This window comes from Lynx rufus, unplaced genomic scaffold (assembly GCF_022079265.1).
Source record: "Lynx rufus isolate CCGP_SWC_20201006 ecotype Redwood Valley unplaced genomic scaffold, mLynRuf1.p SCAF_20, whole genome shotgun sequence".
Lineage (NCBI taxonomy): Eukaryota > Metazoa > Chordata > Mammalia > Carnivora > Felidae > Lynx > Lynx rufus.
The window spans coordinates 19,275,202-19,298,696 of NW_025814835.1; positions in this window are offsets into that span (position 1 = coordinate 19,275,202).

A 23,495-nucleotide genomic window follows, 5' to 3' on the forward strand; every position below is an offset into this window, starting at 1 on the left:
ATCTTCTCTCTTCCATTCCTCATGGCCAGAGACCACCCACAATATCACAGACACCTAGAGCCCAGGTGGACCACGGGGGTCACTTAGCTCAAATTAATTCCACAGATGGGGAAACTGAGGCCCAGAGTGACATGCTCTGACTGGCAGCACACTGTCCCTCCACCATGCTGTCTCCTTCCCAGAGGGCGTGTGCTGCAAATTCAGCCCCACATCTTTGCTGACCCAGGCACATACCTTCATCTGCCTCCGCCCCGGGGAATCAAGAACAGAGATGGCTGTGTGGGTTGGAAAGGGGTCTATTGCCATCAGTTACTCCAGGGGTTTTTCCTATTTTATCACCGAGAAATGACCCTATTAACTGCCACCTAGAGTGGACCCCATGCTTTGAAAAATCATGTCTACAAAACAAACCCCATCTGTCAAATATTCATTTATTTTTCTACCCCCCGCAAAAAAAAGACAGGCATCGCTCTTCTGATCAGCGTACAGAGCCAGGGTGATGCAAATCCAGCTCGTTGCAAAGAAACTTGGTGTTCTAGCCTGAGCAACCTTCCAAAAGGTCTCCTTTAGGGGTGTTGACATGTAGGAACCAGTTAAGGACCTCCAAAAGTCTAGAAGCTCAGGTTGGTGATACTGGCCCAATGGATACTCCCAGGATCCCTTGGCCTTGACTTCGTTAGCACCACTGAGTTAACTGTGGTTCACCATGGAATAGGTGTGAGGCGAGGGCGCCACCCGAACGGCCATCATCTTGCACCTGGATTATAGAAATGGCTCCTCGCTGTCTCCCTGCTTCCACTCTGCCCATCCCCTCGGAGTCCATGCTCAACGGAGCAGCTGTTAATGTCGTTTAACACTCCACTGCTGCAAACCCTGCAGTGGCTCCGGATTTACTCGAGCAAAAGCAGAGTCCTGACAGTGATGCACAAGCGCCCCGCCCCTCCCCCAGTTTGGCTCCTGCCCGCCCCGCCCCCTCGCTCCTCTGACTCTACCTCCCACTCCCGTCTTCGAATTGTGCAGCTCAGTGGGGCAGAGTCACGCTGGCCAACCTGCCGTTTCTCGGTTATTCCAGGAAGAGCCCCAACTCTGGCCCTTGGTGCTGCTACGCTCTAGCCTTCTCTTCTCCCGGATGGCTCCAAGCCTTGCCCTTCACCTGCTTCTGTGTTTACGCAAAACGCCACCTTCTCATTTGCTCTCTTCCTGACTGCCCCACCTGCAATCGCAACACCCCTCTCCCCACTACAATCCCCCCAACACCGATTCCCCCACTTTCCACTCCTCTTGCTGCTTTCTCTCCCTATCAAAGAAACCAAATATTTTTTTTTTTTCTTGTCTATTGTCTGTCTCTCCCCGCAGCGTGTAGACTTCATGAGAATAGAAATCATGGCTCTTTTGTTTACTGAGCTGTTTGGTGCATGGAAGAGTGCTTGGCACATAGCACCCCGGACATATTTACAGAGGAACTACGTGAATGGATGCAAACCGTCTCACCGGGTTCCATGCAACATCAGGCAATGATGAGGCAAAGCTCTGGGTACAAATTCTAGTGGAAATCACGCAGAAGTGTGGATGGGAAGAGCCGGTGTCATACAGGCCCAGCTAGAGACTCACTGTGTGACTGCAGGCCAGTTGGATAACCTCTCTGTGCCTTACAGTTCCTGCTTAACAAATTTAAAAAATTGTTTAAAAATGTTTATTTATTTTGAGAGAGAGAAAGAGAGCGAGGGGGAGAGAGGGACAGAGAATCCCAAGCAGACTCCCAGCTGTCCTTGCAGAGCCCCATGCGGGGCTCAATCTCATAAATCGCGAGATCATGGCCTGAGCTGAGATCAAGAGTCAGATGCTTAACCGACTGAACCACCGAGGTGCCCCACTATTCCTACTTTATAGATGAGAAAACTAATACTGTTCTTAACTCTCTCGCAAGGCTTTGTAGGAATAAAATGAGACAAGGCATACAAGCACTTCGAAAGTCAGACATCCCATTCAGCAGGAAGTGATTACTCTTCTTTCAAAGATTAATTGGGTGTTCAAGAGAGAAGGATTGAAGAGAGCTTCTGAATCTAGTGTTGAGAGAGAAATCTGAAAAGGAGTGAAGGTAGGGGCATGGAACACTCGGTATATAAAATCCCAAACAGAAATAATTTTGGGAGAAGAGAGAGGGTGTTGACGGTCTGTGTCTTTCAACCCACGCCAGAAATCCACAGCAGTGCCTGGGGAGGTAAATTATTCTTCCCCCAAAGCATTTTAGGCCAACTGATGAGAAGGATTGATTCCTCTTGTAATAATGATCACTTTATTATCTTTTTAAATGTTTATTTATTTTTGAGAGAGAGAGCAGGGGAGGGGCAGAGCGAGAGAAAGAAGATCTGAAGCAGGCTCTGTGCTGACAGCAGAGGTCCGATGCGGGGCTTGAATCCACAAACTGTGAGATCATGACCTGAGCCTGCGTCGGATGCTTAACCAGCTGAGCCACCCGGGTGCTCTCACTTCAATAATCATAGCTACCACTTACTTCATTTTCTATGATGAGCTCCATACTGTGGGTTTTAATGGAGTTAATCCTTACTACACCATGAGGGAGGGGTTATGATCTCTGTTTTATGGGTCAAACTACTGAGGCTTAGAGAAGTTACAGAATTTGAGCACGCGTACACCATCTTGTGCCTGTGGTATCAAACCTGCCCGCTTTCCACCCCGCACCTGTGCTTTCTATTCATTCTCAGCCAAGTAAGAGAGAAGAAAGCCGGATCTGGATTCTAGATGCAAAATTTGGAATTTTTATAAGGTTAAACTCTTATTTTCTTCCTTCTAATCAGCATCTCACAGTGTAGTACCTGATGAAATCCCATCTTTCTTCATTCTCTAGTCTTTGCATTGGCGCTAATCTTGTCTCTCTTTTTAAAAATATTTATTTTTGAGAGAGAGAGAGAGAGAGAGAGAGAGAGAGAGTGCAAGCAGGGGAGGGGCACAGAGGGGGGTGGGCATAGGATCCAGAGCAGGCTCTGTGCTGACAGCAGAGAGGCTGATGTGGGGCTCGAACTCACAAACTGCAAGATCATAACCGGAGCAGAAGTCGGCACTTAACTGACTGAGCCACCCAGGACCCCCGATCTGGTCTCTTTAAAAGGCTTTGAGGGGTGCCTGGATGGCTCAGTTGGTTAAGCAACTGACCTTGGATCAGGTCATGATCTCACAGTTTATGCGTTTGAGCCCCGCATCAGGCTCTGTGCTGACAGCTTGGAGCCTGGAGTCTGCTTCGTATTCTCTGTCTCCCTCTCTCTCTACCCCTCCCCTGCTGTGCTCTCTCTCTCTCTCTCAAAAATAAATAAACTTAACTTAAAAAAAGGCCTTGAAATTCCCATAGTACCTAACACACACTAGTACTTAACTCCATCCTACCTAACATCTTCCTTAGCACCTACCATGTGATAGGTTCTCGATTACTTGTTTGGTTAAATGAATTCAGTTTTCTGAATGTTATTAAATGACTACATGGCCATTTTTGGGAGTCTTCTTAAAACCCTCCCCCCAACCCCCCAAAAGGAAATGAATATTTGATTCGAGAAGTCAGTGGAGTAGAGAAGATTCCACTTCAGGATTTTTATAACAGTGAATTAATGGTGGTGGTCTTGACTTTTATTTGTACATCTAAACAGACTCAGGAAACTTAAACATTTTCACTGAAAGCACACTGATGTATCCATTCATGTTTGCACTTTCCAGCTTAGAAAGGGGAAGTTATTCATTTTCTAAAATATGAACAATATATAAAAAGGAAATTGATCTAATTTTCCACCCAATTGTGTAATTCTGGGGTATGCATGGTTTAAGGCACCTAAAATGCACTTGAGCTCTGGAGAAAGAGAAGCCAACTTTCAGAGAACTGATGTGTTTTCTTTCCTTCCGCAGGGCTGTACTGGGAAACCACCTCAGACTATTACAGTCTGAATTACTGCTTAACCTAAAGGCCTTTTAACTGACTTAGAAGTTGATTGCCCACAACTTGGCATTGAGAAGCCTGAAACCACAGCGGACGTAGCTAGAAAAAAAAAAAAAAGAGGAAAACACATGTAATGAAGATGTTTATGTTCATTCAAAAGTCTACATATGTATTTGGACAGAAGTTATAAACCAAGCCTGCCTTTTAAGAGTTCCTGAGGAAGTTCTCTTTTGAAGGGAGAGGGCCAGAGACAAACTGTGCTCTTCTAAACCTAAAAATATCTCTGATGTACTCTCCAACTCCAGGGGAGACAAAAATTTAATTTAGATGTATTTTATATCAAAGAACATACTATAGACATTGAAAACCAGTCTCACATTTCTCTTTAATTTTTTTACTGTACGCAATGGAAACATGTTCTTTACTTTTGCTACAGGTGGAGAGGGAAGAAGGCAGTCTGTATGTGCATATGTGTATATGTATCACATATATATATTCCCTTTCTCTCTCATAACTTCCGTATACTATGGATGTAGAGTGATGTCACGAACGCTCATGCGGAAGGCCAGTTGGATTTTAGTAACTGTTTTCTCTTCTTTGGTCTTATAGTAAGTACATAAGTTGACTTACATGTTCTCTTTGTGGTAATAGGTTCCAGTTTGTGTAAATTAATAAGAGTCCAAGAGTTTAGATTGTCAGTGTTGCCCCATCCCGCTAGCCAACATCTGTGATGTCTGGAAGAAAAATAAAATCACTAGCAAGCTAGGTGAAATGGAAGGAAAAAAAAGAAGCAAGAGACATTTCCTATCGACTCCAATTAAAGAATTTTTGCAAATCATTGCTTACACCTTGGGTTGTATACTGTGCAGTCCACACTGGCTTTTAATTTGCTTTCAAGTGCAGTTCAAGGTGTGGATATTGATCTACAAACCCCCGATGGTTGATCCCTGGGTACCGGGCTACATCTCTTTGTTTACCATTGTGACAGCTGAGGTCAATTAGAGTGCTGGTTAACAATCCTCATTTCCAAACACCCTGAAAAGCTGTCCTTGTAAAGTGCCTCCAGCTCCCGGGTCTCCTTTCCTGGATGGCCTGCGTCAGAAAGAATGGCAAAGCAAGGCCATTTAGCCAAAATCTCCATCCCACCGACTCACCTTTTCTTAGCTTATTGTACCTACTCAGATTGGGGTAGTAACCCTTTCTTTGGAAGCTTGACTCATTGGATTGTGGGCCTCAGAAGTGCTTGCTGAGACTGTCTTCTGGTGTCCGTGGAGCACGCAGTGTCCGTGTCCGTGGCATCTCAAAGTGTGGATCACCAATGGGCCGCAGCACCTGGGAGTTTGTCGCACGTGCAAATTCTTGGGCCCCATTCCGCGCCTAGTGAGTCAGTAACTCTGGGGATGGGGCCAGCAATCTGTGGTTTAGCAAGCCCTCCAGGTAATGCTGATCCACACTCAAGATTAGGAACCACTGGTTTGCTTTCAGGATGATTTCAGGAGCTGCAGTAACATCCCCCTCTCTCTCCCTCCCTCCACACCATTCAAATCTCCCTCCACCTGTTACGCACCTGAATTTTCATTGGACTAAACATCTTCTCTGTAGTTTAAAGCTTTGGATCTTGCCAGACACACATGGCTACGAGCACTTTAAGCTGCCATCAGTTATTTATGTCATAGTATGAACAGTTTCATATTATTCTGTTTTTACAGAAAAACAGACTCAAGATGCCGACCGTCAGGTGGGGCGAGATCTCTCCAGCCTTTGAGAGGAAAATAGTGCAACCAGGAGGGAGAAGGGCCCCACCTAAAACTCCCTTTGAGCTACGATTTTACTCAGCGTGAGCTTTATGTCTTCCTCGCCTGAGACAATTTGCAGAGGAACATCCAAAGCCTAAAACCTCGTGGGCAAACAGCAAAAATATTGAAGGATGCAGCATATTGAACAGGGAAGAAGAGTCTTTGCTTAGAGGTGAAAAATTGAAGATTAGTCAACGTGTCCCAAACTATTAACGATAGGGAAGAGAATCTAATTTGGAAGATGGAGTGAGACACATATAAGGGGGGAATTATTGTTTGTCTAGATGTTTTTACTCAAGGTCCTTTGCAGGCTTTAACTCCACCATCTCTTCTAGAAAACAGAAAGGTTATAATCAGATTTCAACCAATATCACTATAGCCGCATCTGCTACGGAGACATAGGGGAATTTATATTTTCTCCACTGACTGTGCAGCTGAGCTGGGGTCCCAGAAAGTGATGGCTTGCCCCGTGGGCTAAGCATGGAAATCAGAGGCAGGGAACCGGGCATTCTTAATCCTAACTCCCTCAATCGTGCAGCAAGCCCCGGGCCGGGTCTCTTAACTCCTCTGTGGCTGTTTCTTCCCTGTCAACCAGGAATAAAAACATTCACCTGCCCCTCAGGGCGACGCCGGGGGACTGACTGGCAGATGACGGGCCGCCCTTTATGTTTCCAAAGTGCCACATAAAAGCTTTTTGGCTTGTTGGGGCACTGTTTTGTCTGGTTTCTCACAGAGCAACCTTTAATGATGCTTTAGAAAATCAATTCCATTTGTAAACTCTATCAAGTAATCACACGGAACGCGAAGCTTTAACTTCTGAAACTGAAGTTGCACAATAGGAAATTGCCAAATGTGGATATTATAGGAATTTGAACGTGCTGAACGCGGCCTTGCATTGGATAATAATGGGACTGAGGAATGTGCAGCTGTTCGTATCGGAGTGAATCGTCCCAGTCCTTGGAGAGCTGGGAATGGCAGGAACTGCCTCTAACTATTGTAATCTACAAGATTATCCCATTAATCATACTCGTCTCTGGGAGTACCTTCGTTCTAACTCGAAGTGTTGTTTTTCCCTTGATGCGTCACATGCAAGAAAGCTTCTAATTGAAAACATTACGGGGACAAATTTCAAAATGTTCTTAAATACACGATGAGTTTTAGTTGCCAGTAAAGAAAAGTTAACTGCACACATCAAAACCTGATCTGATTACATTTTGGGGTTTTTCTGTTTCTCTCTCTCTCTCTCTCTTTTTTTTTAATCTATAAAATGTTATCATTTGTTACGATCTGGAACATCCCAGGCTTCTCCTTAGGTAGCTTGAATGCCTGCTAAGTTCTCCGGGCCTGTCACAGGCCCGTTGAGGGGGTGGGGTGGGGGTGGGGGGCATGGCCCGTCTCTTCTCTAACTTTCTACCCAGAATTCAACAAGGCCTGGGAGATGCAGATTAGTCTGGGGACAAAAATTAAAAGCACATTTAAAAAATGAGATTCAGATGCACAAGGATGGGGTGATAAGACTTTTATTAATGACATAATATCAGAGCTGTTAGGCCAATTGCAGCAGTGTTTCAAAGCCCAGGCAGTTTCCTCTTCAGCAGCTGGTGTGACTTTTCATGCTGCTCTGGAGCTTTCCCCTACTGAGAAGCTGTACAAATTGGAGGGTATGTGTGTTTCATCTCAATAGCTGTATAAGAATATGGCGCTATACTGCTCCCAAGAATCACAGATATCTGTATGCATTTGCATGTGTCTGTGCAGTGCGTGTAAGAGAGAGCTGTATACGTTCACACACAAACACATGTGCACACACATGCGTGCGTGTACCATTCACACAATAGATTTCAATGCAGATCAGAGCTAAAGACCAAATGCTGACAGCAAGGGAGAGCAAATAATCATTTGATTTGTTAGCCTACACTTAAACTTCAAGCGAAGGAGGTGACTTTTTGTTTAGCTAACAAGTTCTGTGTTGATCACAGACCAAAAGTGACCTCTCATGTATGAAAAGCACCGTAGTAATTAGGGAGAATATTCGATCTCTTGGGTCATATACCACTGGGAAGTGTGGCCCAGCTGGTACTTTCAAATTTGAACTATATTAGGAGAAAGTATAGAGTGGGATAGAAATACACTGTGAAACTGAACTATAAACACAGAAGTAGAGTTACTTCATGGGCTTGTTGACTGTTTTTCTTGCTGTCATTCTTACCTAATAGTCAAGCCTCAACCAAAATGTCTTCTACTAATTCTACCACTATCTGTGGCATGTGTTTGATGGATTTATTCATTCAGCAAATATTTATTGAGCGTCAGTGATGTGTCAGGCATAAGGAAGGGCATCGCTTTCACTGGGGATCAAACAAATGTTAAATTTTCTCTTTCTCCACTATTCTCTACTGTTTTGTCTCTCTCTCTGTCCCCCAAACTCCTAAGGATTCAAAAAAATAGAATATGCATCATGTGTGTCTTTTGCTTAAGAAACCACAGCCTTTTAGAGTTTGTTCTTTTAAAAGAGACCCCCAAGGCCCTGCCCTCCAGTTGGGCAGCAGCTGGGCCCTTTGAGTGGACGGAGTCTTGAGAGAGCCGCGTCCCAGTCCAGACTGTCTCTTTCCTGCTGTGTGATCTTTGACAGTTCACTTCATGGTCTCAAGGCCCCCAGCTCTTCAGACTACAAGAGAGCAAGAGCCACCCACGCCTCGTAAACTGTAAAGTGCTATAAAGAGTTGCAAGGACTCTGACCCAAAGGGAGGCAGGCAGCCAAGGTCCCGGTGCTGCCCCACAAGGTGTGGGGCCCGTTGGTTCCAATTCACTTGCTCGGGCCGCAGCCTAAATTAGAGCAGCAACATCTGCCGCCCCTGTGGGAGATGTGGGACTGTCTGGCCAGGGGCCGCAAGGGGCCGACTGGCTGCCAGGGGCACGGGTAACCACATGGTGGGCAATAAGGGGAACTGAGCCTTATCAGACTGCCTTCCTAACAAAGTCAAGTTGACTTTTGTCAAGTTACCCTGCTTTTCGAGTGCACAGGCAGTGGACGGTCATGGTTAGAAGTAAATACTGGGCACACTCTCTGCTCTCAGCCATGAGATTCTGCCGCTTTGCTTGTCGGAGGAGGAGAATGATGGAGCATTGAGAGGACAGGGTAGGGTGTCCCTTGGACCCCCCTTTCCCCAGAGATATTCCCTTACCACGTTGCTGTCCCCAGCCACTTCTTTTCTGCCCAAGGCAAAAGGGGGCAGGCGTGTGCAAGATAGCCAGAGGCAATGGACAGAAATTGATGGGCTGGCTAATTCTGTTCGCTGCTTTCAATCCCAGTTTAGTAATCACCTCCTTCTGGAAGCCTTCCCTGAGCTCCCAAGCCTCCCCCAGATGACTGTGGCACTTAGGAGGTGTCATCGTAGTTGCCTGCTTCCTCCTGTCATCTCGACTCCACCTAGACAGAAGCTCCAGGAGGGCAAGCACTGGGTCTCCTGCGCGTAATGTGTGTGAATGACCCCAGGCGTCAGGAGGCCAAGGTGGCTAGAATGCAGTAGAGACATGCCGGGAAAGGCCTTCCATCTGCCCCTAGGACTCTCTTCTTTGGAGTGGGCCAGGGAAACGGAGATGCTTAGAAACGGTCTGTGTTTTCTGGCACGGTCCATGAAGTAGCTGCAGCAGGCAGCACGAGGGAGGGCGTGAGGTTATGAGCGTTTACAGGAAAGGCAGGAGATCCTGGTGGTTGGGGATTGACAGTTTTGTACGAGCCTCTCCAAGAGCACAGTGATTAAGGCACCCTCCTCAGCAGCCTGCCCGGTGACGCAGGGGTCAAGCCCAAGCACGCACACGAGGAGAAGTGGCGTAAGACGAGAGCCCCGTCTTTGCCAAAAGGAATCGGGGCTCTCAGTGCGGCCCACGGGTAGGGAATCCTGCACTCGTTGTGCAGTTTCACTGCTAAGTACACTACGAGTTACGGTTGTATCTTCATTGTGTACCTCAATCAAACTCCGGTTTAACAGCTGTAAATGGTTATTGTTTAGAGTAGAAAGGCTTGGGCCTGGGCAACAGCTAATGACGGCAGCTCCTGTCGATGGAAGGTTTTCTAGATGCCAAGCCCTGTTCTAAGCACTTTATGCACAGTACCTGAAAAAAGTCATCTCAGCTGTACGAGGTAGACGATAGATACCATTGTCATTATTTCGTTGTTGAGGAAACGTCAGACAGCTCACGTGGCGGAGCTGGGGCTTGGAGGTGGGAGCCTGGGCTTGAACTCCTTCTCGTGGGAGGAGCCTGGAGACGGTATAGGCACTCCCGGGATATGCTCCAAGAAGCTGGGGAAGGGTCAGCTCTGTTCCTACTACTTGGGCCAGCAGGCGGAAGGGTCATTACCGAGGCCAGTGCGCTGTCGCTCCGTTCCTCCCTCCCCTCAGTTTCACTGATGGATTTACCTTCCAGGTTACCTCTGAGCATTTGACCGCCTTCCCTGTTTCTCTGGTTTCCACGGTGGTGACCACAGTTTGCCCAAGCACATCATAAATGACCGGAGGCAGGTTAGGAAATCTGGGTTCCAGCCTTCTAGTACCGAAATTTGTTGTCTCGTATTTTTTTAAGTGCAGCGGTGGCATTTATAATAGATAGAATACTGGTTTTTCCTCCTAACTGCCAGAAAGCTTTCTATAAACCTCCTGGTTTTCATTTAAGTGAGTTTTTAGAGGCCTCCATGATTTAAAACGTCTCTTTAGTCATCTACTGTATAATTTGTATGGCTCTACTCATAGTTTTGAGAATTTGTTCTCTCTCTTTTTTTAATGATTTTAACTCCACCTAACGTGGGGCTCGAACTCACAACTCTGAGATCAAGAGTTGCATGCTCCACCGATGGAGCCAATCAGGCACCCCTGTTCTTTCTCTCTCTCTCTCCCTTTCTCTTTTTAAGTTTATTTATTTATTTTGAGAGACAGAGCAAGTCCATGTGAGCGGGGAGGGGGGGGGGGGAGGGGGGCAGAGAGAGAGGGAGAAAGAATCCCAAGCAGGCTCCTCACTGTCAGTGCAGAGCCAAACATGGGGCTCGATCTCACCAATCATGAGATCCTGACCTGGGCTGAAAATCAAGAGTCCGACTTAGCCGGACTTAACCGACTGAGCCACCCAGGCTCCTCCTCCCTTTTTTTAAACTTCAAAATGACCGCCTTCCTGGGTTAGGCGATATCCTAGCTCAGCAATGGATAATAAAACGACAACCATCTCTCTAAAAGCGTGAAGCTTTCGTTGCAGTTTGAGAAGATGCCTGAGAGTTGAGAAACGTGACGGAATTCTAGTCCCGGTTCTGCAGCCACCCCGCTGGGTGAGTCACTGCCTTTCCCTGGTCTCTAGTTTCCTCATCCATTAGGTGAGATGGTGGGAACATTTCAGCATTTACAATGTCTTCCAGCTCCAAAAAGCTTCCGTGAACTGGCAGGGCCTGTGTTGCAACTGTCTCAGGCTCTTGTGCTGAAATTTCTCGTTTTCTCTCCTTTGTCAGCTTGTAAACTTTAATTCTCTTCCTTCCCCTGATCTGTGTGCCCAACTGAGACACCTCCGTAGCTCCTCTGTTGTCATGGCCCGGAAAATTCCCCATGGGTTTCACTGATTCTCTGCCACGATAACATGTTCTCCTTTGCTCCGCGCGTCTATTCCTTATGTCTGCACGTTTCACAGAGCGCCCTGGAAACGTTAACTGTCAAAATATTTAACGACTGTAAGAGCACCTTCCTAGACTTTTCTGAGGCCTTTCACGTACATTTTATAGAATCTCTGCCACCAACGAATACAGAACTTTGTTCTTAGTAAGTATGGGGTAAATAATCAGCGAAAATCAATTACATAAAACGAACCCTCTGATTTTACATATAAAGAAGCTAAGGCAGAAAGGCAACCTGACTTACTCAAGGTGGCGGAACTGGGGCTGTTCCCAGGTCAGTGCTCCGTCCTCAAATCCAGGTCACCCTTTCGACCCGCTGCTGGCGTCCATTTTATTGACTCGTTTTCTAGTTTTGGTGTGGAGAGTCTCCTGCCTATCTTTGTGTTCAAGGCTGACCCCAGGTTTCTAGGCCCTTCTGAGCTATTTCTCTGACTAGGTGGGTGTGGAAGCTGCCACGTGTCTGGCATAATGTGCTTGCTCGACAAATACCGTTGGAACTGCATCAGTGGATGATCGATACGCCCGCAGATGCGGAGAGTTGAGTCTAGTTACTAGTCAGGGACACAGGTGTAGAACGACTAGTTTAAATCCGTTCATTCAGCTGTGCTTCTGACTCACAACCATTCTTGACTGTCAATGTGTTTTCAAATACCTGCCACTTTTGGGAACTGATTTATAGGCTGCCTTAAAGAAGTGGCATTAAACCAACACACATCCAGGGAACGTCACCGATGTCGGAGGCTGCGGGATTGACCCCAGTTTTCTCACAACTGCTAACAAGAAGCAACACTAATCAATGTGGTTTTCAATTTCGTTCTTTTCCCTCTTCCCGCTGTGCTGTGCAGGCGTCCAGTAGTTAAAGCAGAGGGTTCAGAAGAGAAAGGGACAGAGGCTAAGAAAGACCTATGTACAGACTGGATTCTCAGCCTTGGTGTGATCCTGGGATCGAGGAATCCTTCCCTCTCCTGGCTGCTTCCTAACCCCGCCCCCTTAGCAGGTTTCTGTATTCCAGTCACTTCCCTGGGCAAGTACAAACCTCTAGTGCCTTTCAAGTGGATCCAGAAGTTATTTTTGAACATTTTCTATGTTTAGCCAATTCACCCAAGCACAAAGTATGAAATGCAAGAAACTGTGAATTTTGCTTACACCAGAGCGGTGCTGAGGGGTATGATATATATACACATAATTAATAAATGGGGGAAATGCACATGCATGTAGTATATGAGTATTTGTTTTAAAGGGTCCTCACTCTTCTGTGCTCACGTATACATCATGCTTTGCATCTGCGTCCTCTCAGCAAGCACGCCAGCTACCTCGCCAACCGTCTATTCTGGGAAAACTCAATTACTCCCGCATATATTTCGTGCAGGTGAGCTGTGGCTGGGGGCAGGAAGCTGTGGCTTCCACCGTGCTCTGCCGTGGACTGTGGTTCCTGTGATAGGACCACTGGAGATGCAATATGAGAAAAGGAGCATATGGCTGCCTACAAACAACTCTGAAACTTTTAATTTATCTCACGTTCACAGATGGGTAACACGAGCTTCAGGGATGCGCCCAAGTTCGTGGAGTTAACTGTGGGAGAGGCAGAAAGGACCTTGGGGCTCTGATTCCCAGTCCCTGGCTGAGTCCCTCCCTCTCCAAAATAAACTACGGTAATAACATATCTGATGCGTTCCTCTCTGTCCTGATTGATGCCACGTTTTCCTATCACGGGGGGACAGAGACAAAATATACCTACACCACTCAGCCACTCCCAATATGCCTTAGGATCTTATTCCATTTGGATTTGTGCTTCTTCCATACGGTAGCTTTTGTTCCTATGCATACAATACCTCTGCTTCAAGTAGTGGTTGTGTTACCAAAGGATGGTAGGCAATCGTTTGTTTTTAAGTGTGACCGTCTTCTCCCTGAATTATATTTCCGATGCTATTCTTCTTTCTTTTTTTTTTCTTTTTAAAGATTTTAATCTCTATGCTCACTGTGGGGCTTGAACCTACAACCCTGAGATCACGCACCCTCCACCTGAGCCAGTCAGGTGCCCCGCTGATGCTTTTTTTTTTTTTTTTTTGAGAGAGAGGGAAAGAGAGTATGAGCAGAGGAGAGGGGCAGAGGGAGAGCGAGAATCTCAGCAGGCTCCATGGTCAGCACAGAGCCCAATGAGGGGCTCGATCCCACAACCCTGAGATCATGACCTGAGCCGAAATCAAGAGTCAGATGCCCAAGCTGCTGAGCTACCCAGGCACCCCTGATGCTCTTCTTGTTTCTGACAAGACTTTAATAAGGTCATCTTACTCTTGTCAAGTCGATCATCTTTGTTATTAATTTTTCTAGTAGGTCCTTACATTAAACTTCTCTATTGAGTGATTATAAGTTAGTGAATGCTCATTCAGTGTTCATTAAATCCCATTTTTTATAATGGAGACAAAGAATAGTACAAGGGTCACAGAATGGGATTTGGAGGCAGAAAAGACTTCTGTTTGGATCTTAGCCTTTCCCAGACTACTTGGGTCACCTTATGTAAGTTAATTAATTGCTCTGTAAAATTAGGATAATAATCCTCTTAGGGTTGTTGAAGTATGACGTGAAATAATGTACAGGCACCTGGTACAGTGCCTGACACATAGTAAGTGCTCAATAAGCTTTAGGTATCGTTATTGAGCTGCGGTAGGCACTGTGCTAAGCTCTTGAGGACAAAAAGGAAAACATGGGAGTGACAGATATGTAGACAAATAATTATAAAACAGTGTGATACAGGCCATCACAGAAAGCTCAAGGTGCTATAAGGACACGGGAATTCATATAATGGAATGATACTTAATTTGCACAAGTCAGATCTAGCAGAGTCTGCTTTCTCTCCCTTAAATTTTCTGGACAGCTCTAGCTCTATATGTATTCTATCATATACTGTATGTTAGTGTATATTTCATAAATTTATACTGTGCATTATAAAAGTGGGTTTGAGTCAAACGTCTATGTACTAAAGCTTCATGGGAGATTTTGAAGTGTGATTTTAACTATTTGTGATTCCAGCCTGATGAATCTAACCCTTCCCTTCTTTCCTTCCTTCCTTCTTTCTTTAATGTTTATTTATTTTTGAAAGAGAGAGAGAGAGAGCGAGTCAGCAGGGGAGGGGCAGAGAGAGAGGGAGACAGAGGACCTGAAGCAGGTTCCACGCTGACAGCAGAGAGCCCGATAGGGGGTTTGAACCCACGAACTGCAAGATTATGACCCAAGCTGAAGTCCGATATGCTTAACGGACTGAGCCACCCAGGTGCCCCGTAACCCTTCCCTTCCTTCTGATGCCACTCACCTGTAACTAGGGTTGCTCTGGGGAGCCAAGAAAGGTCTGCCAGATGGATCCATCAATCTAGTGCATTTATTTAACCGACAGGTACTGAGCTGAGATCACAGCCACACAGCATGCTGGGAGAGATGGTGAAAAGCAACCCAGCCCAAGCACCCAGGCCTTGTCCTCAAGGGGCTTCTATTTGAATGGGGGAGACAGACTGGCAAGTCATGGTCAACGCGTCCCTAGGGGTGTGGGCAGATGCGGAGGAGGGTGATTAATTCCTCTGGGGCAGAGAGTGAAGCGGAGGGGTGGACCTTGTGGGGTGCGTGAGCTGTCCTCGTCCATCAGAGTCAGAAAGACTTCCTTCTTCAGAGAAAAGCGCTGCGGGTAACAGCCTACAGACAAGGCAGCACGCACGAAGTGATTAAGTCAGACAAATACATTACTAAGTTTCACCTTAAGAGTTGAAAAGAAGGTGCTGTTCTCAGTGGCAGAGATTATCACAGATTTCCTGACACCAGTGGGCTTCCTGAGGTCTTCTGTGGCGGGGGCAAAACTCATACTTTCAAGCCGATTTTAAGCAGAAATGAGCAAGAGAGGAGTGGTATGAAACGTGCTTTAGGAATATTCTTTTCATGTTTATTTAAAATGAAAAGCATAAATGTATTTACTTATGTAAGTAATTGAAAAATATGTATGACTTTATTTGAAATAAGGAGAAAAAAACTCCTGGAATCTTACCCTTCTAGAAATAACTACGACTGGCATTCTAATAACCAATGTTTCAGATTTTATAATGTAAAAAAAGAATGAATATGAGATCAAAGGATACATGTTATTTTGTAAACTCTTTTCATTCAGTGCTATGGTATAAATACCTTCCTATATAAAAAATATGCAGCTCAGTTAAAAATATTTTATTGATTGATTATTGTTTATTATTTATTTAATGTTTATTTTTAAGAGAGAGAGAGAGAGACAGAGTGCAAGCAGGGGAGGAGCAGAGAGAGAGAGGGAGACATAGAATCCGAAGCAGGCTCCAGGCTCTGAGCTGTCAGCACAGAACCCGACGCGGGGCTCGAACTCACAAACCGTGAGATCATGACCTGAGCCGAAGTCGGATGCTTAACTGACTGAGCCACCCAGGAGCCCCCATTTAAAAATATTTTAATATGCATATTCACAAGGCAGAATAATTGTGTTATAACTTTAAGAGTGAAAAAACAGCAATAATAGAGAAATGTTACAATGACCAGTAAGCATAACTTTGTAGTGTCTGTCAGACCCTGTAAATCTATTTAAAAAACAAAGAAATAAAACCACTAAAGAGAGAATAAAAGATAAAGATAATTTAGAAAATTAGAAATTATTTTATAATTGCTATTCTATAAAAGTAGTGAGAATTCTCATACAAGACACTGACTGCCTGGGCATCAACCAACATGGCAGACCCATGTCCGTGGGTGAAAGACAATCAGATCGACTGTCCCTGGGTCCAATCGCCATGACCCTAAGAGCATCATAACCTTGTAGACAGCCTGAGTCCCTTCATCTCCAAAGAGGGGGTCATAGGAGGTCTTCTCCAGCATGTGTTTGGGCTCTGTCAATCTATGGCACTGTCTTCTGGGAAACTGGCTAATTTTAGAAGCATAAAATAACAGAAGAAACCTTGCTCTGGAAGGGGCTGTGATATACATGTTGTAGACTTCTGAATAGAGAGCTCATATTCTAATCCAATTCTAAAATGCCTATGTAGGAGCTCTTCTCTACAAAGAGCAAGTGAATAAGGTGGTGTGGAGGGCTGGGCTGATGGCTGTGCATCCAGCCCTGATCCAAGGTCCCAAGATGGGGCCGGAGAAGCATAGGGCAGAGGTAGGCTGGGGAGAGGGAGCTGGGCTCGGGTTCCTTTGCTTCTCAACTCTGCAATGACAGCTATTCCAGTGTTCTTTGGTAGCTCGAGGTCCTCCATGGTTCACTGTCTGTGTCTCCAGGAGATGAGATGGCCCACAGACAGTTCGGGGGAGCCCCCTCGCATCTGTGCTGCCACCCGCTCAATGGGAGACAGTCTGAAAAAATTGCCCCATAGGGACTGGAATGGGTAGAGTCTGAAGGACGGATGCCAGGGAAGAGTCTAAGCATGAACCAGCACTGCTGCGACAATAATTAGAATTTACTGGATCCTTTCTCTTGTCAGGACCTACGATCTGCACTTTCGTTTGCAATGGTCTTATGAGATAGATGCTGCTCTTATCTCCACTTGATAGACGATAGAGACTTAAAAGGTTATGTAACTTGAGCGAGGTCACACAGTACAAGGCAGAGCTGGCGCCTGAGTTCATGCGATTTGACTCGGGAATCCACGCTATCAGGCACTGTGGACACCCCTCTGGACGTGAAGAGGAGAGGGGGACACACACCAGGCCGATTCAGGAGGAGAGTCGGGCAGGGTGTGGAGTCCGGGACTGATGTAAATAAGGAACTGACAGAAAGGGCCGGGTCCAGAAAGGAATCAGTTTTGAAATATTATGCCTAATCTATGCATTTATTCATACTCTGCTTATTTCTCAACTGGGTTTGAGGTAGGTTAGGTCTCATATCCTAGTTTCTCAAGATTTTTCTTATGGCCAAAGACTGAATGTCACTAATTTTTACAACCTGGCACGGTCACAAATTGCATCCTGGTACCTCTGACTTTTTTTGGTAAACATATGACTATTTTTAAAGCTTATTGAGAATCTATTTTATTACTTGGCCGTAGGTACATTTAAGAGTGATTATAATTCCTGATCATATTTAGGTTTCACAAATTTTGCATTTATGCTAACAGTTCTGAGGTGGGAGACTTGATTAAGCAAATGAGTACTAATGAGAACAGAAATCAACACAAATCTGGTTAAGAATAACTAGAAGATGTATCATCTGCTTGGACATCGATTGGTTTTAGCATTAAAATATATGAGCCCTCAATATGGCTTTGTCTTGATAGTTGGAAGGCCTAAAATTATTATTTTCGTAAGCAGTTATACTGTGAACTTCTACCTGAACTTTACTTTTATATTCTTGCATGTAAAGATGGCCCTTTGCTTTGGTTATGGCTGCTAAGCCATAGTTAATAATGGACAAAGAATGGCTTTGGGTACAACTTTCATTTATAGAATAAATAAATCCTGGGTGTGTCATGTACAGCCTAGTGATTCTAGTTAACAATACTGTGTTATATATTTGAAAGTTGCTAAGAGAGGGGTGCCTGGGTGGGTCAGTTGGCAAAGCATCCAACTCTTGATTTCGGTTCAGGTCATGATCGCTCGGTTTGTGGGATCAAGCCCCATACCTGCACTGTCGGCACAGAACCTGCTTGGGATTCTCTCTCCCTCTCTCTCTGCCCCTCCTGCATGCATGCCACACACACTCTCTCTCTCAAAATAAATAAGTAAACTTAAAAAAAAAGTTGCTGAGAGAGATCTTTTTTTTTTTTTTTTTTATGAAATTTATTGTCAAATTGGTTGCCACACAACACCCGGTGCTCATCCCAACAGGTGCCCTCAATACCCATCGCCCACCCACCCCTCCTCCCACCCCCCCCATAAACCCTCAGTTTGTTCTCAGTTTTTAGGAGTAAGAGAGTAGATCTTAAAAGTTCTCAACATATAGGAGCGCCTGGGTGACTCAGTCGGTTAAGCATCCAACTTCAGCTCAGGTCATGATTTCACGGTTCACAGGTTCGAGCCCCGAGTCGGGCTCTGTGCTGACAGCTCGGAGCCTGGAGCCTGCTTCGGATTCTGTGTCTCCTCTTCTCTCTGCTCCTGCTCTGTCTCTCAATAATAAATAAACGTTAAAAAAAAATTCTCAACATATAAAAAAATTTTGTAGCTATGTGAAGTGATGGATGTTAACTAAACTTATTGTGGTGATCATTTCACAATGAACACACATCAAATCATTGTGTTGTACATTTAAAATGAATACAATGTTATATATTAGATCTCAATAATAATAATAATAATAATAATAATAATAAAATAATGGCCCTGGGAATGCTGCCTAAGATTGCATCCTTTGCCCTTTGGCCATTTTGATAGAGAAGAGAAAATGTAATCCAAATTTTATTTATTTTTTATTTTTAATGTTTATTTTTGAGAGAGAGGGAGAGAGAGCATGTGCATGTGCGAGGGGGTGGGGGGGGGGAGAGAGAGAGAGAGAGAGAGAGAGAGAGAGAATCCCAAGCAGACTCCGCACTACAGTGCAGAGCCTGACACGGGGCTCAAACCCACAAACTGTGAGATCATGACCCAAGCCAACTGACTTAGTCGAACGCTTAACTGACTGAGTCACCCAGGCACCCCTAGAATCCTAATTTTAAAGCTGAGCAAAGCAGAGCAAGGAGAAGGTGATGCTCAATGAACCTTGTAGAACCATGGTTGAACTGGGTCCCGTGACTCCTGAGCCAGTGATCTTTCCAGGAGACTCATTCTCTTCTCCTCTCATTTTAATCACATTTGAAGACTCTTACGAAAGAGAGATATTTAAATGGCCAGGACACATCGCCCCAGACAGAATCTCTGGAAACACTGCAGGTGTTTCCTAAGGAGAAGGGAGAGCGGGATCACAGGGGGCACCCACTCACGAGGTCGGGAGTCCAGACTCTTGTCTCAGCATGGTCACTAACGAGCTGGGCAAGCCAGGTATGTAGCATTTCATGACTATAAGAATAACTCACTTCTAGGTAGTTATAAAAACACTCTGTGAGTATGAGGTGGAACAATTTGTTTCAAAGGAAAACTTTCTCCCCTCGGTGGTGAATTTTCCTTCCGTTGGCATAGAAGCTTTTTGGCTTCCTCGTGGCTTCTCTCTAGGGCTGCATGTTTGTCTTCCTTGGGCTAATTATCTGCTAAGTTCAACTAGGTCAACTGGGAACCAAGTTTTCAGTTTAGAGACTCAGCAGATTATCCTAGCCTATTGCCACAATTCCTTCATTCTTTCTTTCCTGTTCTTTGCTCGGTATTGTCTCTTCCTCATGACCTGAAGGGGCTGAGAGTAGAGGGGAAAAAAACAACGTCAGTCAATTTGGCTACTCCTAGGCATGACATTTTTTTTCTTTTTTTTTTTTTCTTTTGCATGAGTGGAGGTAACAACTAGATAAAGTGAGGTGGATTGGTGAATCTTATTTGTTCAGCCTCTTTCCGTTCCCAATTACCGGAGATTACAGCAAGGTTGGCTGAACTTCCCAAAGGATTGATGATATTTTTAAGGAAAGTAAAGGGAAAATAAATTTGGCAAAATTTTTCTCCGTTCTTGAGGGTTCATTTTGCTTTATGTTTTGTCATCTTGTTTTTATTTCAGGCCTTTAGGGGAAAAGGAAACCCAAACTACAGTTTTCATATATTGTAACAAAATCAGAGGGCACACGTGTATATTTTGCAGTTCCCTCCTATGGAAAGAGTTGCTATGAGTCTTCAAATGATGGAGGAATTTGATTAAAGCCATGGACTGCATGATCAAAAACTAGCATCTGAGATAGGGAATTAAAGCATGTTGTCATAATTTAATTTTTATTCATTTCTAGAAAAAATTGCTCAACATAACATAAGCTGGGCCCACTCAAATGGGGGCATGCATATGTTACCCGTTCTGCCAGGCTCACAACCAATTGGAGTGTTAGCTATTTATAAATTCAAGGTTGAGTGAAACCATCTCGCCACCACACAGATCTCCCTCCTTAATAGAAGAAGATCCACTGGTAGGTGTTGGGAGCAAATGTTTAAACAAGCATTTTCCGGCCCTGAAATATGGAGAAGGAGAGGAAACGTATGGCTGTAGCAACTGAGGCCACAAACACCAGTATGAGAGACTGCACAGGAAGGACGGTGTTAGAATCAGGGTACCCATATGGCGACCTTCATTGACTGCGAAACCAGAGGGGGGTGGGATGCAATGGAGAAGCACGAGGAGAAAAGAATGAGGAACGTGCCTACCCCTTCCAAGATGGTGAACAGAAAAGCAGGTGGTTAGTTTTGACTCTAGGTGGACTTGTTTCCAACGTGACCTTAAGGTGTTCCTTTGGGAAGGGAAGTCTGAGCCATTTGGCAAGCTGTTTCTTTGTGTTGCTCTATTGCCGGGAAGGGGGAAGACAAAGAGAAAAACTCCTCTTCTTTTCCCACGCAAGAACTTCAGTTTGGGAGCCTGCAGTTACTGAAGGGCAGGAGATGGGAAAGAAGATGTAGCAGTTGGCGCCATTGAGTTGCAAGTGCTGAAAAACCCAACCCAAACTGGTTTACAAAAAAAAAAAAAAAAAAAAAAAGGAATTTGTAGTCTCCTTTAAGGAAAAGTTCCTGGGCAGTCTGGCTACAAGGATACCTTTAGCCAGGACCTCAATAATGGGTATGGATCTTTCTAGCTCTCCATTCTGCCCACCTCCACATTGCTTCATTTTTGATCTTGCCATGTTGGTACAATGGCTGTCTGTACCTCCAGGCTAATATCATTGCAGATTTCTGTATGCTGGTATACAATAGCTTCTTTCCCTCTACCAGTTGAACAAAAAAGTCTTGGGTCTAATTTTCCTTGACCTGAGTTAGGTCACGTGCTCATCCTTGAACTAATCACAGCAGCCAGGAGAATGAGGCATGCTAATTGGTGTAGGCCTGGGTCACATGGCTTCACTGGCTTGGGAGCTGGAGTCAGATCCAGAGAAGCAGAAAGGCCCGAGAGCAGACAGGGAGCAGTACTGGACAGCGGTGGGCACCAGGGCGGGGAACCTACCACAGTTTGTAGGTGCCACGTGGTAGGTGCTTTGTTCATTTTCTCACGCATCTTTCCTATGAGAAAGTCGTTACTGCCGCCATCCTGTAAATAAGTAAACTTAGAGAAGCTAAGTAACACGTGAGAGGATAAAGCCCAGCAAGTGGCAGAACTGGGGTTTGAACCTGTGCCCACAGACTGCCAGTTTTCTTCATGCATCCAGCCAGCGTCAAAAACCAGGTCCCACTGATCATCGAACCAAATCCTCCTCAGCTGTTTGCCATTTTCCATTTCTTCTCCCTGACCAGGAAGATGCTGAAGCATCCACCTATAGGAAGGGTGGGGAATATCCCCTTTGCTGGAATAACAACCCCTGCAATTTAGCTCTGTCGAAACTGTCTGAGCTGCCCTCTGGGCTCTACTGACTCCCAGGTCAGGGAGTAGATGGAAGTGTCTCCATTTCTCGTCCTTCTCCCTTTTCCTAGGTCATTATCACTTCACAGTTACTTCCACCTGTACCCTGGACCCTCCTCTCTCGGAGGAAGCATCCTCTCCACACTGTTTGACCAACCTTACCCCCGACCCGGCACCTCAACAACTCACCACGTCCCCTCCTCCACCAGACCTGGGTCCTCTCTCTGGATATCACAGGCTTCTGTAGTCTGCTCCCTCACAGCTTCCCCAGGCCACCCTGTGAGTCTTGTTTTCCAGTCACATGCTCTTGCTTCCTAGTCACATGGTATTCTTTGTACCATAACTTCCTGCCTGGGATAACCATCATCCCCCCTCCCTCCCTGTCCCCAACGTTTAGAACCCAGCCATCCTGGGGTGTCCTCCTTGACCGCTCTCACCCTCTGGGTCTCCTCTCCCCCGACGACGTTCCATTTCAGTCCTCATGTATAGGACACACATACATGTCTGTACACATATAGACGTGTGCATATGTACGTGGATCTATGTTCACCTGGGTTCAGATATTGACTCGATGAGAACATGACCTCCTTTAAATTAATTTTGCTTCTCTATTTTAGGAATCTCTTTATGCCTGACTTAGTTGTAGGCTTATAATAGACTTTATGTGAATAAAAATGTAGTGACTGCTTCAAACCATGTATTAAAGAAAAATACGTGTGTGAGACTACACCAAACAATGAAAAAGAGCTAATGACAGAAAGGAACTGTGTCTTACTCTACCTCTGTTCCTGGTTTCAGCCTTTACTTCACTGGTCACTCTCTCAGTAGCTGTGGTCTTGATGGTTTGCTTACACAGCTATTTCTTGCTTTATCAGCTTAGACAATAAGATTGACTCTTCTCTGTGAAAATTGAGAATTTACCTCATTTTTACTAATTCTTTCCTCCCAGCGTTTGATATTTATATTTGTTATTTTTGGTCTTTTGGTCTTTGGTTGTCCTTGTAAATTTGAACATTATACTTATTCCTCTATTTTCTGTCCCCTTAATTTTAAAATATAAGTTAGTATATAACCGATTACTTAATGCGAGAGAGTTTGAGCTGATAACAGCTTGCTGAGTATTAACAATTTCCTTTCATGGTATTATGAGTGTATCAAGGAACATATATATATATATGGTATATATATGGTATATATGCATATATATAATATATGTCCCATATATATATGTCCCATATAAATATACATATATGCATATATATAATATATATCCCATATAAATATACATATCCCCTGTAAAGCCTAGCTGTCTCACGGCATCCAAAATAATTGAAAAGCAATTGGCATTATTACTACAGATGCTTGTGAAATCATCAAAAATGAAATATTTGCAAACCATAATGATTTTTCCATTACAAATACTTATAATTTAGTGTATATTCTTTTATCCCATTGTACAGAGTTAAGGAATTGTAACATAACTGTTAAACTGAAAGGCTAGTCTTTTACATGAGCCATTATTAGTGTGTGCTGAATTTAAGTTAATTACCACTGTAACGATTCACCTGATTCTGGAGGGGAACAGAAGGGATGGGAAAAGTGCTGAGACTTGGTGAGACAGGATGGTATCTGTGAGGAACCAGGGAGAAGGACAGGTAGGGA